Below are 13,570 nucleotides of genomic sequence, written 5' to 3' on the forward strand. Positions count from 1 at the left end.
GTTAAGATGTTTGGAATACTCTCTCTATGAATTGCAATGCTCTGACAATATTTCCAACACTCTCCATTTTCAAATTATCCGTGCAGGACCAAAGATTTCCATTTTGATTTCCCATTTTACAAAAATATCCTTCCTCCAACACTTCTGGATGTAATAAAAGTGAACATACTTGCATCAAGGCAATATAAACGTATTTCTGACATAATGGGATGGAAAATAGCAGTCTCGTGACCCAGAAATGACACAATGAGATCCATTCAAGTTTTAATCTTTATTTGCTTATACCAAATAGACAGAATCTTGCAAGGTTAACGTTATATAACCTCCTAACTTTATAAATATGTTGTTTGTTATTCAGTGCTAAGTTGTGCCGGATTGTTCATGATCCAATGGACCAAAGTACGCCAGGCCCCAATGTCCTCCAATGTCCTCTATAGCTTGTCCAAATTCATATTCATAGAAACATAGAAACATAGAAGATTGACGGCAGAAAAAGACCTCATGGTCCATCTAGTCTGCCCTTATACTGTTTCCTATATTTTATCTTAGGATGGATACATATTTATCCCAGGCATGTTTCAATTCAGTTACTGTGGATTTACCAACCATGCCTGCTGGAAGCTTGTTCCAAGCACCTCCTACTCTTTCAGTAAAATAAAAAATCATTTTGTCAATGATACTGTCTAACAATCTTATTCTCTCCTGACCCCTTCTTCTTTTGCCACTAGTTTTTCTCATCATCAGGGTCTTTTCCAACAAGTCCTCTCTTCTCATTAGGTGGACAAAGTTTTTGAGCTTCAGTTTCATTATCTGTCTTTCAGAAAAAATCAGGTTGATTTTCTTTAGGATTGATTGATTTGAACTTCTGGCTCTGGTGACCCAGGGCACAGCACAGAGATAATACATAAGAACATAAGAAGTGATTTAAGAACTGATTTTTATATTAATTGATCCTAATTATATTATTGTGTCAGTTTAATTTTATAATTGACCAGTTAACTTTTTTAATTTTTATATTTTTATTAACTAATTTATTGGGGGGCAATTTTAGTGATGGATGTTTGAGATCGGATGGAAGGTATGTATGAGATGAATGGAATGAATAATTGGGTTAGCTTGCCTGGCGATGTAGAGGCAGGAGGGATGGGAGAAGCTATCTCTGGGGTGGAAGAGGGCCAAAAAATTCCAGTGCTGCTGGGGAGAGGCAGATATGGCGGGAGAAGTGGGACAGGCCATTTTAGGGGAATGAGCGAACGTTGCTTGAAAGTGATCCCATGTTCTGGTCCCATAGACTCAACCCAGGGCTCTGGTGATGAGTGTAATCCGGGCGCTGGACTCAGGCTGCTGCTGCTCAATGCCAGGTCGGTTGTGAATAAGGCTCTTCTTATCCGGGATCTTATTCTGGAGGAGGAGGCCAACCCGGTATGTGTGACTGAAACCTGGCTGGGCCCAGAGGGAGGAGTTCCGCTCTCTGAAATATACCCAGCGGGTTTCAGGTATGGCATCAGCCATGACCCCAGGGAAGGGGGAAGGAGTGGCTATTATAGCCAAGAAGACTATTAGCCTGCGCAGACTCACTGCTCATGAGATTGTGGGTTGTGAGTCCCTCTTTGTGAAATTAGACCTTGGGGGTTCAGGTGGGCTTGTTGCTTATGTACCTGCCTCCCAGCTGCATGTCAACAGCCCTGCCTGTGCTGCTCGAGGAGGTAGCCGGGCTGGCGGTGGAGTTCCCCAGACTTATTGTCTTGGGGGACTTGAATCTACTGTTGCTTGGCGAATCCTCTGGGTTAGCAAAGGAGTTCATGGCCACCATGACAGCCATGGACCTGACCCAAGTAGTTGAGGGTCAGACTCACAAGGGCAGGCATGCACCCAACATGATATTTCTCTCGGAGAGGGTCTGAGACTAAGGGGCTTAGATGTTTTGCCTTTGTCATGGTCAGACCATTTTCTGCTATGGCTTGAATTCAAGGCTCTAATCGTCCCCTGCAGGGAGGCAGAACCAACTAGGTGGTTCTTCCCCAGGTGCCTGATGGACCCAGAGGACTTTCAGAGGGCGCTTGGGGTTTTACCAGATTCACTTATCCACAGTTCGGCAGAGTCTCTTGCTGTGGCCTGGAACAAGGCTGCAGCGGAAGCTCTTGACCGGATTGCACAAGTCAAGAGACCCCAGAGAGCTCCTTGGTTCACCGAAGAACTCTGGGTGTTGAAACACCAGAAGAGACGTCTGGAGAAGCGATGGAGGAAAAGTAAATCTGAATCTGATCGAACACTTGTAAGAGCTCATGTTAAGACTTACAAAGTGTTTCTCAAGGCAGCAAGATGTGCCATTTACTTACCTCCTACCTATCTATCTATATTTTAAAGATCCTTGCACATCCTTCCCGGCATCCTTCAATTGGCATATAAAAAAACCTGTCATATAAAAAAAATCCCCAGTTTAGAAATAAATACTAATGAAATGGAAAGATAAATTGGAGGAAAAACTCTTGTGTCACATTCAAATTTCAGTTGGAAGATAAATTCTTTCACATAACTTTCCACTATCCTATTCAAGTCACCAACATAGCAATATTCAATCCAAAAAGACATCCTTAATAGATCTAATTTCTTATTAATTGCTCCATTTACTTTGCCATCTATTAGCCTAATAGATTGTAATTTCTTAATAAGTCAACTCAAGAATTCACGTCTGCCATAGCAGAAAAAAAGCCACTCTTGTTGGTTTTGTATACATCCTCAAAAAGCTACTTAACACATAATCTCCCATCAGATGCTCTGTAAATCTGACAGGGCTACAATTACCAGAAATGTAGGATCTTATCTACTTTTGCACCCATGTCTGGAAGATGCCAATTTGATAAAAACTGAACTAGCATTAAGTTTAAAGAATGCTGACTTTATATCATCTTCCTATATCATATCTGAAAAAATAACGACGGTGGACCTCACCCCACCAGCGACGTTTGCAGGAGGCTCCGGAAGACACTGATACATGGCATAGCCGCCATGTTGCTTCTCGGCCGAAGTCTCGCGAGATCGTGAGATATCGGCCGAGGATCAGGCCAGGGTGGCCTGATCAATGACATTTCCGGGCGGGGCCTGCCAGCCCTATAAAAGGGCGGGCAGGCCCGGGCTTAGCCTTTTCGCCCGGAACGTCGACGAGAGCAGACACCCACCCGCCCTCCCTATTTTACAGTGTGCTATTGTGGGTCGCCCTAGGGGGCCGAATAGGAATTTTTGGCGGTCTGGCCTGTTAGCCTTGGCCGTTTTTTCGCCTATTCCACACTATGGAGAAGGATAAGCGGTTAGGGGGTGCTTGCACCTGTTAGGTTAATTGGCTTACCTTTGGTCATTTGGGTAGGCAGGTTAGGGGCGGAAAACTGGGTGGTGGTTTAGCAACTGTGTGTTCTTCATTGGGCATATTTGGGGATGATTGGCAGGTTCTCTCCAAGCTTGTGGTATTGGCGACCTGAGCAGTTGGGGGGAACCTGTCTTTGGGTCCCGCACATTTAATTCCCCTTCTAGGAGTTAGCCGGCGGGACCTCCCACATGCAAGTGCATGGCAAGGTCTCAGGTGAGGGAGGGGTCCCTCACCTGGATTAGCATGGAGCTACGCCCATACATTGCCCCGGAAGTTTATTCTACGTCATGTTCCGCCCCGGAAGCAATTGTTTGACCCTGCGGGTCCATTAGTCAGGGTCATATTAGTTATGCTAGTTATGCTAATTTAATGAATAAATTATGCAAATTTATGTTAAATAAAAATGACCCAGTTTAAATCCAGCTCATTGTGTCCGTGTCGTTACTCCGCCTCTCCTGCAAAAAGCAATGGGTTTGTAATCAAGATTTCTACCTGAAGTCTTTAAGCCATAAGATAACTTGATAGATTACCTGTTGCTTCTACCTATCCTCAAAGGGACATGAATAGGATTCCAAGGATGAACAGGGTGCTGCTTCCAATTCTACTTAATGGAAGTTTCATACATGTCTAAGAATATTAAAGGATATCCATATAGTATTCATCCCATGTACATGAAGAAGTGTCTTAATAGGGATTGGCATATAAAGTGTATTGTTTGAAATTTGTCCCTTGGCAAAGGCACCCGATAAGGACCTTTAATATTCAGCTGCCTTACAGAATCCAGCCTGCAATTAAAATTAATGTGGAAATTGAAAGTGACAGTTTTGAATAAAATTATGCCACAGTTGGAGCAGAGGGGAATAATTCTCATCAGCCCGACTCTTCCCAAATTTTAGATCTAGGTGAAAGCTAACACAGTCTCATTATGAATGATTTGAAAAACCAAGGGATTCACTTCCGGGCATGATATGAATATAGGCGACTCTTTTCAACTGATACTTTTAGTTAATTACATTCTGGAATGTAGGTGCTCATCTTCCAATGTTCAGTTGCTCAGGGAAATGTTGCAACAGAAATGTGGTGCTGGTATGTTATTTCGTGCTTGGAATACAGCACCCAATTTGGCCACAGTGGCACCAAAAAAAGATGCCGATGCCCTAGAACAGTGATGGTGAACCTTTTTTGGTTCAGGTGCCAAAAGATTGTGTGTGTGTGCATCTTCTTTTTCTTTTCTCTTTCCCTTTCTCCGCAAATAATGAAGAATATGGGATTTATAGAATGCTAGATATTAAGGATATATTTGGGGGGGTTTGTCTCTTTTTTCTTTGTTTCTGTTTTCAAAGTTTAGTACTACAGTGGTACCTCTACCTAAGAACGCCTCTACTTAAGAACTTTTCTAGATAGGAACTGGATGTTCAAGATTTTTTTTGCCTGTTCTTAAGAACCATTTACTACTTAAAAACCCAAGGCCAGAAAAAATTCCCACAAAGGCCTGTTCTGCTGGGGAGTCTCAACTACCCATAATTACAGGGTAATTAGTCCAGGAAGACACACACTACACAATAAAAGGAAAACCCAAAAGTTTTTATAAACAGAAAAACAGAAACAGCTCCCTTTTTAAATGTCAAAGGGATTTTCTGGTACACACAAGGCACAGGGTAAATGCAGTCCAATTGCTCACCCAATAACTGGGAAATTGAGTCCAATTCTAAAGTCCAGAGAGTCCAAACACAAAATCCTGAACAGCAAAAACTATGATCTTGACGAAACAATGAATCAGATAAACTGCCATGAGGCTAAAACACCAGGCTGCACTGGTTAGCACTAATTACAGCAGCCCCACTCAACCACAGGTGGCCTCATTTTCTCTTGTAATAATCCTTCAGTTGTTGTCTCCTATGCATCACTCTACACATGCGTGGATGTGTCATTAATTCTTGTTCAGAATCCAGGGATGATACAGATGACTGATCTCCTAAACAAATAATTATCTCACCACTGCCAAACTATTCACTAAGGCTGCATTAATATTGCTATTAGTTCTTCTTATCATTTCTATCACCCATCTTCTCCCACTTATGACTGTATGACTGTAACTTGTTGCTGTATCCTTATGATTTATATTAATATTGTTTGTTTCCTGTTTGCTTATTTGTAGCCTATGACAATCATTAAGTGTTGTACCTCATGATTCTTGACAAAATTTTCTTTTCTTTTATGTATGCTGAGAGCATATGAACAAAAGACAAATTCCTTGTGTGTCCAATCACACTTGGCCAATAAAGAATTATATATATTCTATCTATTCTATTCTATCAATAGGGACTTAAGAGGAAGCTAAACATTTAACTGGAAACATTGTATGCACACATTTGCATACTGCAGAACTCAGTTATTATTTCTCTCATGCATCCTTGTCCATGTGAAATTAAATGCCTTATGCTCCATGTCTCTTTAACTCTCTCCACGGGAGCCTACACAGAGTAATTGTTAACGTTCCCTTCTATGCAACATCAAAAATATTCTTTAGCATTCTGAAAGGGAAAATCCCACTGCTATATAATCCAGAAGGTAAGCCACACTATCAGAAGCCCTTTGCATCATATATGGGGAAGCAGATATATTTGGGAGAAAAATAAATCAATTTTAATGTGTTGCTCCTCAATCCTTTTAGGGATTGGAATATATTACACATTCACACCAAGGCTTTGAATAGGTTTTTAGAAAACGGAATGAAATGAGTATTGGTTTCCCCCTTTTCCTTTTCACGGCGGAGCTAAATTTCTTTCTCTACAAAATCTTGTGTTATCTGACATAAATTCCACCAAGGGCATGATTCCGAATTCATTAACTGCTCAGGGCTGATAGATAACCAAGTCTGTGTATTACGCTATTGTTGTGGCCTGTCTAGCAGTCTTTGAAGCCAGAGTCTTCGGGAAACCTGTGGTGCCTCTTGGCAGGGCTGAGAAAGGAGGGGCTACTCCTTTGCCTGAATGCAAGAGCAGGCAGGGCTGCCAAAATGCAGTAAGGATTACTCAGGTGGAGGTCTACTCGAGAGTTATAATTTTTTTTAAAAAATGAATTTTATATATATATATATAAAATGTTGTGATTCGACACAAAAATATGTAACCCTTCCCTGGTGCAGAGCTGAAGGGATTGGATACTGTAGCCTAGAGGATAATTCTCTGCCTTACAAGGCAAAGGTTGCAGGTTCAAGTCCCAGTGGGTATGGCTAGCTGATGAGGCCAAAATAAGGCCGAAATAGATCTATCCTAGTCTCCCTTAATTTTCAAATTCAGCAAAAAATCATGTGACACATACAGATAGAATTGTCGGCTATCAATAAAATTAACTGCCTTGAAATGGCCCTGGGTTGGGCCAAGAGGCAAATAAGGAGCTGTGATGTTCCTTAAATACACCAGGGTGATTCGACACAAAAATATGTAACCCTTCCCTGGTGCAGAGCTGAAGGGATTGGATACTGTAGCCTAGAGGATAATTCTCTGCCTTACAAGGCAAAGGTTGAAGGTTCAAGTCCCAGTGGGTATGGCTAGCTGATGAGGCCAAAATAAGGCCAAAATAGATCTATCCTAGTCTCCCTTAATTTTCATATTCAACAAAAATACATGTGATTGATATATATATATATATATATATATATACACCGTATTTTTCGCTCCATAAGACGCAGTTTTTTTCCTCCCAAAGTAGGAAGAAAAATCAGCCCCGTCTTATGGAGCGAAGATGCAGGCAGGGAGGGGGGGGGGAGGCTGCGAACTCGGAAGCGCCATCCCGCCGGCTGGCTGGCTAGCTGCTGCCTGGCCCCCTCCCTCCCGGAGGAGGGTCTCCCTCCACACCACCAGCGGCGCTCCCCCCGCCAGCCAGCCAGCCAAGCCCCGTGCCCGCCAGAACCGGCTCCTCGCTCTCCCTCCACCGCCCGCCGCATTTGCCGGCAAAGGTTTTTCTCAGCGGAGGTCTTCAATGTCGGGGGCGCACGGGCGGTTGCGCGCGCTCCCTATCTCCCTGCTAGCCCACTCGGAATATTCAAAATAAGAAAAGCCTTTGCCGGCGAAGGTTTTTCTTATTTTGAATATTCCGAGTGGGCTAGCAGGGAGATAGGGAGCGCGCGCAACCGCCCGAGCGCCCCCGACATTGAATATCACCTTCGCCGGCCCCGCCTCTCCTGAAAGAGAGAGGGAAAGGGGGGAGAGGTGGGAGAGAAAGAGAGAGGGAGAGGGGGGAGAGATAGCAAGAGAGGGAGAGAGAGAAAGAGAGAGGGAAAGGGGGAGAGAGGGGGGAGAGAAAGAGAGAGGGAGGGAGAGAGAGGAGATAAAGGAAGAGGAGAGAGAGAAAGGAAGAGAAAGAAAGAAAGAGGGATAGAGAGAGAGAGTGAGAGATGCTCAGTGAGCCTTTCTTTGAAGTTGCCTTTCTTTCTTTCTTTCTTTCTTTCTTTCTCTCTCTTGCTCTCTTGCTCTTTCATTCTTTTTTCTTTCTCTTGCTTTCTTTCTTTCTCTTGCTTTCTCTCCTTCCTTCCCTCCTTCCATTTCTTTCATTCCCCCTCTCTATTTTTATTTCTCTTTCATTTTCTTTCTTTCTCTCTTTCTTGCTTTCTTTCTTGCTCTTTTTCTTTCTCTCTTTTACCTTCCCTTCCTCTATTTCTTCTTTTCTTTCTCCTTCCTACCTTCTTCCCTCCCTCCCTCCCTTCAGTCCTTCCTCTCTTACTCTCCCCTTTCATAAGTTTCCTTGCTTCCTTCCTCTGTTCCTGTCCCTTCCCCCTTTCTTTCTTTCTTTCCTTCCTTCCTTTCCTCCCTCCATTTCTTGCTTTCCTTTTCCTTCCTCCCTTCTTTCCTCCCCCACTCCCTTCTTTCACTCCTTCCTCTCTTCCTCTCCCCTTTTTGGCTCAAAATATTTTTTTCTATTTTCCTCCTCTAAAATCTAGGTGCGTCTTATCAGCAGGTGCGTCTTATAGAGCGAAAAATACGGTATATATATATATATATATATATATATATATATATATATATATATATATTCGTAAATTTTCACGGGTATATGTATGTAGATTGTTCTGAGTTCGGGTTTTGCCCTGTGTAATATTTTGCATGTTTATGCGACGTTTCGGTGAAATCACATTCACCATCATCAGGCTGAAGTTTCCAAGCTTCGTGCTGTTGTAAAATGGAATGTTTGCAACTGTCAACTATATACTAGGAAGACATGACAGTTGCAAACATTCCATTTTACAACAGCACGAAGCTGGAAACTTCAGCCTGATGATGGTGAATGTGATTTCACCGAAACGTCGCATAAACATGCAAAATATTACACAGGGCAAAACCCGAACTCAGAACAATCTACATATATATATATATATATATATATATATATATATATATATATATATATATATATATATATATTGTGTATCTGCAATGTTGTACGCTGCCCAGAGTCGCTTCAAGAAGGGCGACATAGAAATCTAATGAATGAATAAATGAATGAATGAATGAATGAATGAATGAATGAATGAATGAATAAATAAATCTGAAATTTTAATTAGTAGAAAACAAAAACCATGCAGGCAGTTCTCAACTTACAACCATTTATTTAGTAAAGTTACAACAGCACTGAAAAAAAAAAGAAAACTTATGACCATGTTTCACACTTACAACCACTATAGCATCTTCATGGTCATATGATCAAAATTCGGGAGCTTGACAATTGTTGCACTGTCCCGGGATCATGTGGTCCACTTTTATGACCTCTTGACAAGCAAAAAAAAATTTTTTTTGGGGGGGGGAAGCCAAATTCACTTAACAACCTTGTAAAACCAACTTAACAACTGCATGCATTCACTGCACTTAACAGCTGCACTCGCCCACTTAGTAACTGTGGCAAGAAAAGTAATAAAATAGGCAAACTTTAATAGCTACTTTGCTTAGCAAAGAAACATTGAGTTCAACTGTGATGGTAAATTGAGGACTGCCTGTGTATATCCCCTATTTTATACAGTAAAAATTTGACTTCGGGAACCCTTTGAACTGTTGGTTTGATGAAGGAGAAGAACCATCAAAACCTGTTTTGCATCTTTGCAGAGGCCTTAGAATCCCATTGATGGTTTTAACAAAGGGGAATTCAAACTTGCCCAAGTCTTTTGAGAATATGTTAAGTGGACAGAAAACAATGTGAGCTTCACTGACACATTCCGTCTAAATTTCTGTTAATTCATTAAAATTATTTTTGGGTGGGGAGGCAGCTCCTGATATTCAATTGAATTGTGCAGCAGCTAGCCTTGACAACAACAACAACAACAACAACAGCAGCAGCAGAGTTGGAAGTGACTTTGAAGGTCTTCTAGTTCAACCCCCTGCTTACGCAGGAAACCCTACACTACTTCAGACAGATGGTTATCCAACATCTTCTTAAAAAGTTACAGTGTTGTAGCATTCACAACTTTTGAAGGCAAGCTGCTCCACTGATTATTTGTTCTAACTGTCAGGAATTTTCTCCTTAGCATTAAATTGCTTCTTTCCTTGTTCAGCTTCCACCCATTGCTTCTTGTTCTACACTCAAGTGCTTTGGAGAATAGGTTGACTCCTTCTTCTTTGTGACAGCCCCTGAGATATTGGAACACTGCTATCATATCTCCCCTGGTGCTTCTCCTCATCAACCTAGCCATGTCCAGTTCCTGCAACTGTTCTCCATATGTTTTAGACTCATCTGGCCCTGTGGTGCCCTGGAAAATAGTGTGACCCTCTTCTCTCTGTGGCAAACCCTCAAGTACCTGTATACTGCTGTCATGTCCACCTTGGCCACCAGACTATCCATGCCCAGTTCCAGCAACCTCTCTTTATATATCTTGGTTTTTAGTCCTCTTATCATTTTGGTTGCTCTTTTCTGTACCCTTTCCAAAGTTTCTATGTCTCTTTTGAAGTGTGGTGACCAGAACTGACTGTTTGGTTGGAAAAGTGGGAAAACTTTTTAGATGAAAACTGTGGGAATCTTTAGAGTCGGTTTTCACCAACCCATGCCAATATGAGATATTCCATAAAACTTGCCTTGGAGTTATGTTTGCTATGAGTATATTACTTGAAACCCTGACACCCAACTCTTGATGATTAATCCTGCGAATCTTACAAGGCTTACGAATCCTACAAAGCTTCTGCTCCGGCAATCTCACACTACTAACCAGAGCATTCAAATGATACCTTTAATTTCGGGAAACAATGTGGTTTCCTTCCTTGGACTATCCTAAAAATAGGATAGTCCAAGGACTAACGTGCAAACTGGTGGTAGAATAAGAAGCAATGGGTGGAAACTAATCAAGGAGAGAAATAATTTAGAAATAATGTGAAATTTCCTGACAGAACAATTAATCAGTGGAACAACTTGCCTCAAGAAATTGTGAATGCTCCAAAACTGGACGTTTTTTAAGAAGATGTTGGATAACCATCTGTCTGAAGTAGTGTAGGGTTTCCTGCCTAAGCAAAGGGTTGGGATCCAACTCTGCTATTCTATTCTATCCCATTCTATTTTATTCCATTCCATTGTATTCTAAGTATTAACTGCTACTCTCAAAACGTCGCTATAGAGCATTGCACACCAAGACAACTAAACACAAGAATAGTTTTTTCCCCAAACACCATCACTCTGCTAAACAAATAATTCCCTCAGCACTGTCAAACTATTTATTATGTCTGCACTATTATTATTTTTTTTTCTCTAATTCCTATCACATATATCCTCCCAGTATTCTGTTCTGTTCTGTTCTGTTCTGTTCTATTCTATTCTATTCTATTCTATTCTAATGAAATATAAACAAACAAACAACAGTTTTAGTTTAAAAAGTTTTAATTCCCCCCTAACATAGCTACCTCCTTTATATAACCTCATGGAAATGATTGTTATTATAGGTTCTTAAAACAGAGACAATTATGATCAAGCTCTGTTTAGCTACATGTTCCAGTCTGGGGGACAAATTTAGATAAGGGTGTATTGGAGAATAAATTGCCTGTCTGTGAAAATGTTACGAGAAGACATTTCTCTGCCTCTTTCATAAAGGGAGTAAAATCTTCTAATCTAACCAAATTGAGAAGTGACTTTTCTTAACAGTTCTGGCTGACACGGATCCTCTTTTAACTTCCCTTTTCTTTCCTTCCTACTACTTGATATAGGAATAATAGGAGGCCTGTTCATGTTTTAGCAGTCCGGACTGTTCGTTGCTTTACCCCCCTAATCCCTTGAAGAAAATATTCTCTCCACAACGATCTGGAATGACACCAAAGCATTATAAAGGCCAAGAAAAGAGTCTCCGAGCTGCTTTGTAAAAGGGGAGGAAAGGAAACATAATAATCTAAAAAAGAGCAGCCGTCAACTGCTAGTTTCCAAAGTTGTTCCTCAGTAAGAAGATGGTAATAGATTGTTATTTTAATCTGACAAAAGATTGCTCTCCAGTAACAGTTCTTTGAATGCCATCTGTGCTTCATTTATAAGAAGCAAGAGCTGGAGTGGCACAGTGGTTAGAGTGCAGCACTGCAGGCAACTTCAGCTAACTGTTAGCTGTAGTTCAGCAGTTCCAATCTCACCACCGGCTCAAAGTTGACTCAGCCTTCCATCCTTCCGAGGCCACCTGTTAGAGCAAAGTGCATTTGTGGAAGGCTGTGCAAATGCACAGAAGGCGTGCACACAACCAAAGCGAGCATGCACGTTCACTCACATTTGCAAACTGGTAGAGAAAGAGATTAATACCATCCCTGCTTCAGTAGTGGGTTGCAGCGGCACACCTGGGATCTGAATTCCAGTGGTGGAAATGGAGATGTACATGCATCTCCATATCCCCGATGTGTGTGCACCCATGCACCCATGAGATTTCACTTCTGGGCATGTGCAGCAAGCAAAATCTCACGTGAGGACATGCCAATTTTTAGCGGTTTTTTGCTTCTGTGTATGCATGGAAGCAAAGAAATCAACGATCCCAGAGGGTGTACGGGCAGCGCCCAGTAAGTAGAACCCTTGCCTGCCCTGCTTGTATCTTTATTCAGAAGGAAGAGAGTGAAAAAGCTGACTCTTGGTTGTCTTGCCCTTGCTATAACTTAGCAGAGTATTTGTGGTATCAGAGAGGCTAAATTCCCTAGTAAGCTTAGGTTACTGATTACAGAAGAAAATAGATGTTTTTTTATTGTGTAAAACAAAGTCAAGGAATTAACCAAAGACAAAGGGAAATATGTTTTGCAGGCTTAACATCGGCAGCTAACCTTCATGGCAGAAATGCACATCTACCCAGCAAAACATGGTACAGCAAGAACAAAATAAGACTCTGAATGCATCAGCACTCTCAGATCAATCCATCAGTCTGCTCTCTGAAAGGATCCAAATTCATAACTAGCTCTTTTGTTCCCTGTGAATATTTTATTCTGATTTTCCACCCTTCTCCCAGCTGGGACAATTTTCTAACTCAGCTGAAATCATGCTAGAAGGATGTCTTTCCTTGTCTTTAACTCTACTAGAGAGAAAAGAAAGGTTCCAAACCTGAATTTTGTAGAGTTTGCTGACCTTTCATTACAATTTAGATGTAGAGGTTTAGATTTGATTAACTTTTAATGTTTAGAGAGAGAGAGAGAGAAATTTCTTCCAATAAATCATGTCCAAGTTTTGAAGGCAACCTTGTTAATTCCCTGAAGATCTCTTAGCTAGATTTCAGAAGTTGTTTGCCATTGCTTACTTCCTAAAGCCCAGAAGATGTGGCTAGCCAAATGTCATTCAACTGGCTTTGTGCCCAAGACAGGACTAGAACTTACAGTGTCCTGGTTTATAGCCTGGTGTCTTAACCAATTCTCCTCACTATATATACATGCAACAAAAACGATCTATAGTTCAAGTCCCTTTTACTGGTAAGACCTATCTCCCATTATTTATCTTCTAAATGAAGGATTCCAGAAATGAATTCAAGAAACGTCAAGCTCTATGGGATAGTTTCAAATTAATATGTATAGATAAAATACTGCCCTGATCTGTAGTCAGCACCCAGCCTGACTACAGATTATTTTTTTGTAGAAAACATAATAATGTTTTTTTTTTAATATATATATATATAATTTTTTATTGATTTTTAAAGAATTTTACAAAAAACAAAACAGAACAGAAAACAGAAAACATAATAATGTTCATAGAAAATGTTTAATGTTATTAAACGTCGGTGGAGCT

The 13,570-nt window shown here is 41.1% G+C and overlaps 1 protein-coding gene across 1 annotated transcript in view; it reads right to left on the minus strand.

Moving 5' to 3' along the window:
- Positions 1–13,570, minus strand: part of DCC (DCC netrin 1 receptor) — a 927,153-nt gene that overhangs the window by 150,556 nt on the left and 763,027 nt on the right. The gene's annotated exons all lie outside the window — the stretch shown is intronic.

The sequence above is a fragment of the Erythrolamprus reginae genome, chromosome 2, assembly GCF_031021105.1.
Source record: "Erythrolamprus reginae isolate rEryReg1 chromosome 2, rEryReg1.hap1, whole genome shotgun sequence".
Lineage (NCBI taxonomy): Eukaryota > Metazoa > Chordata > Lepidosauria > Squamata > Dipsadidae > Erythrolamprus > Erythrolamprus reginae.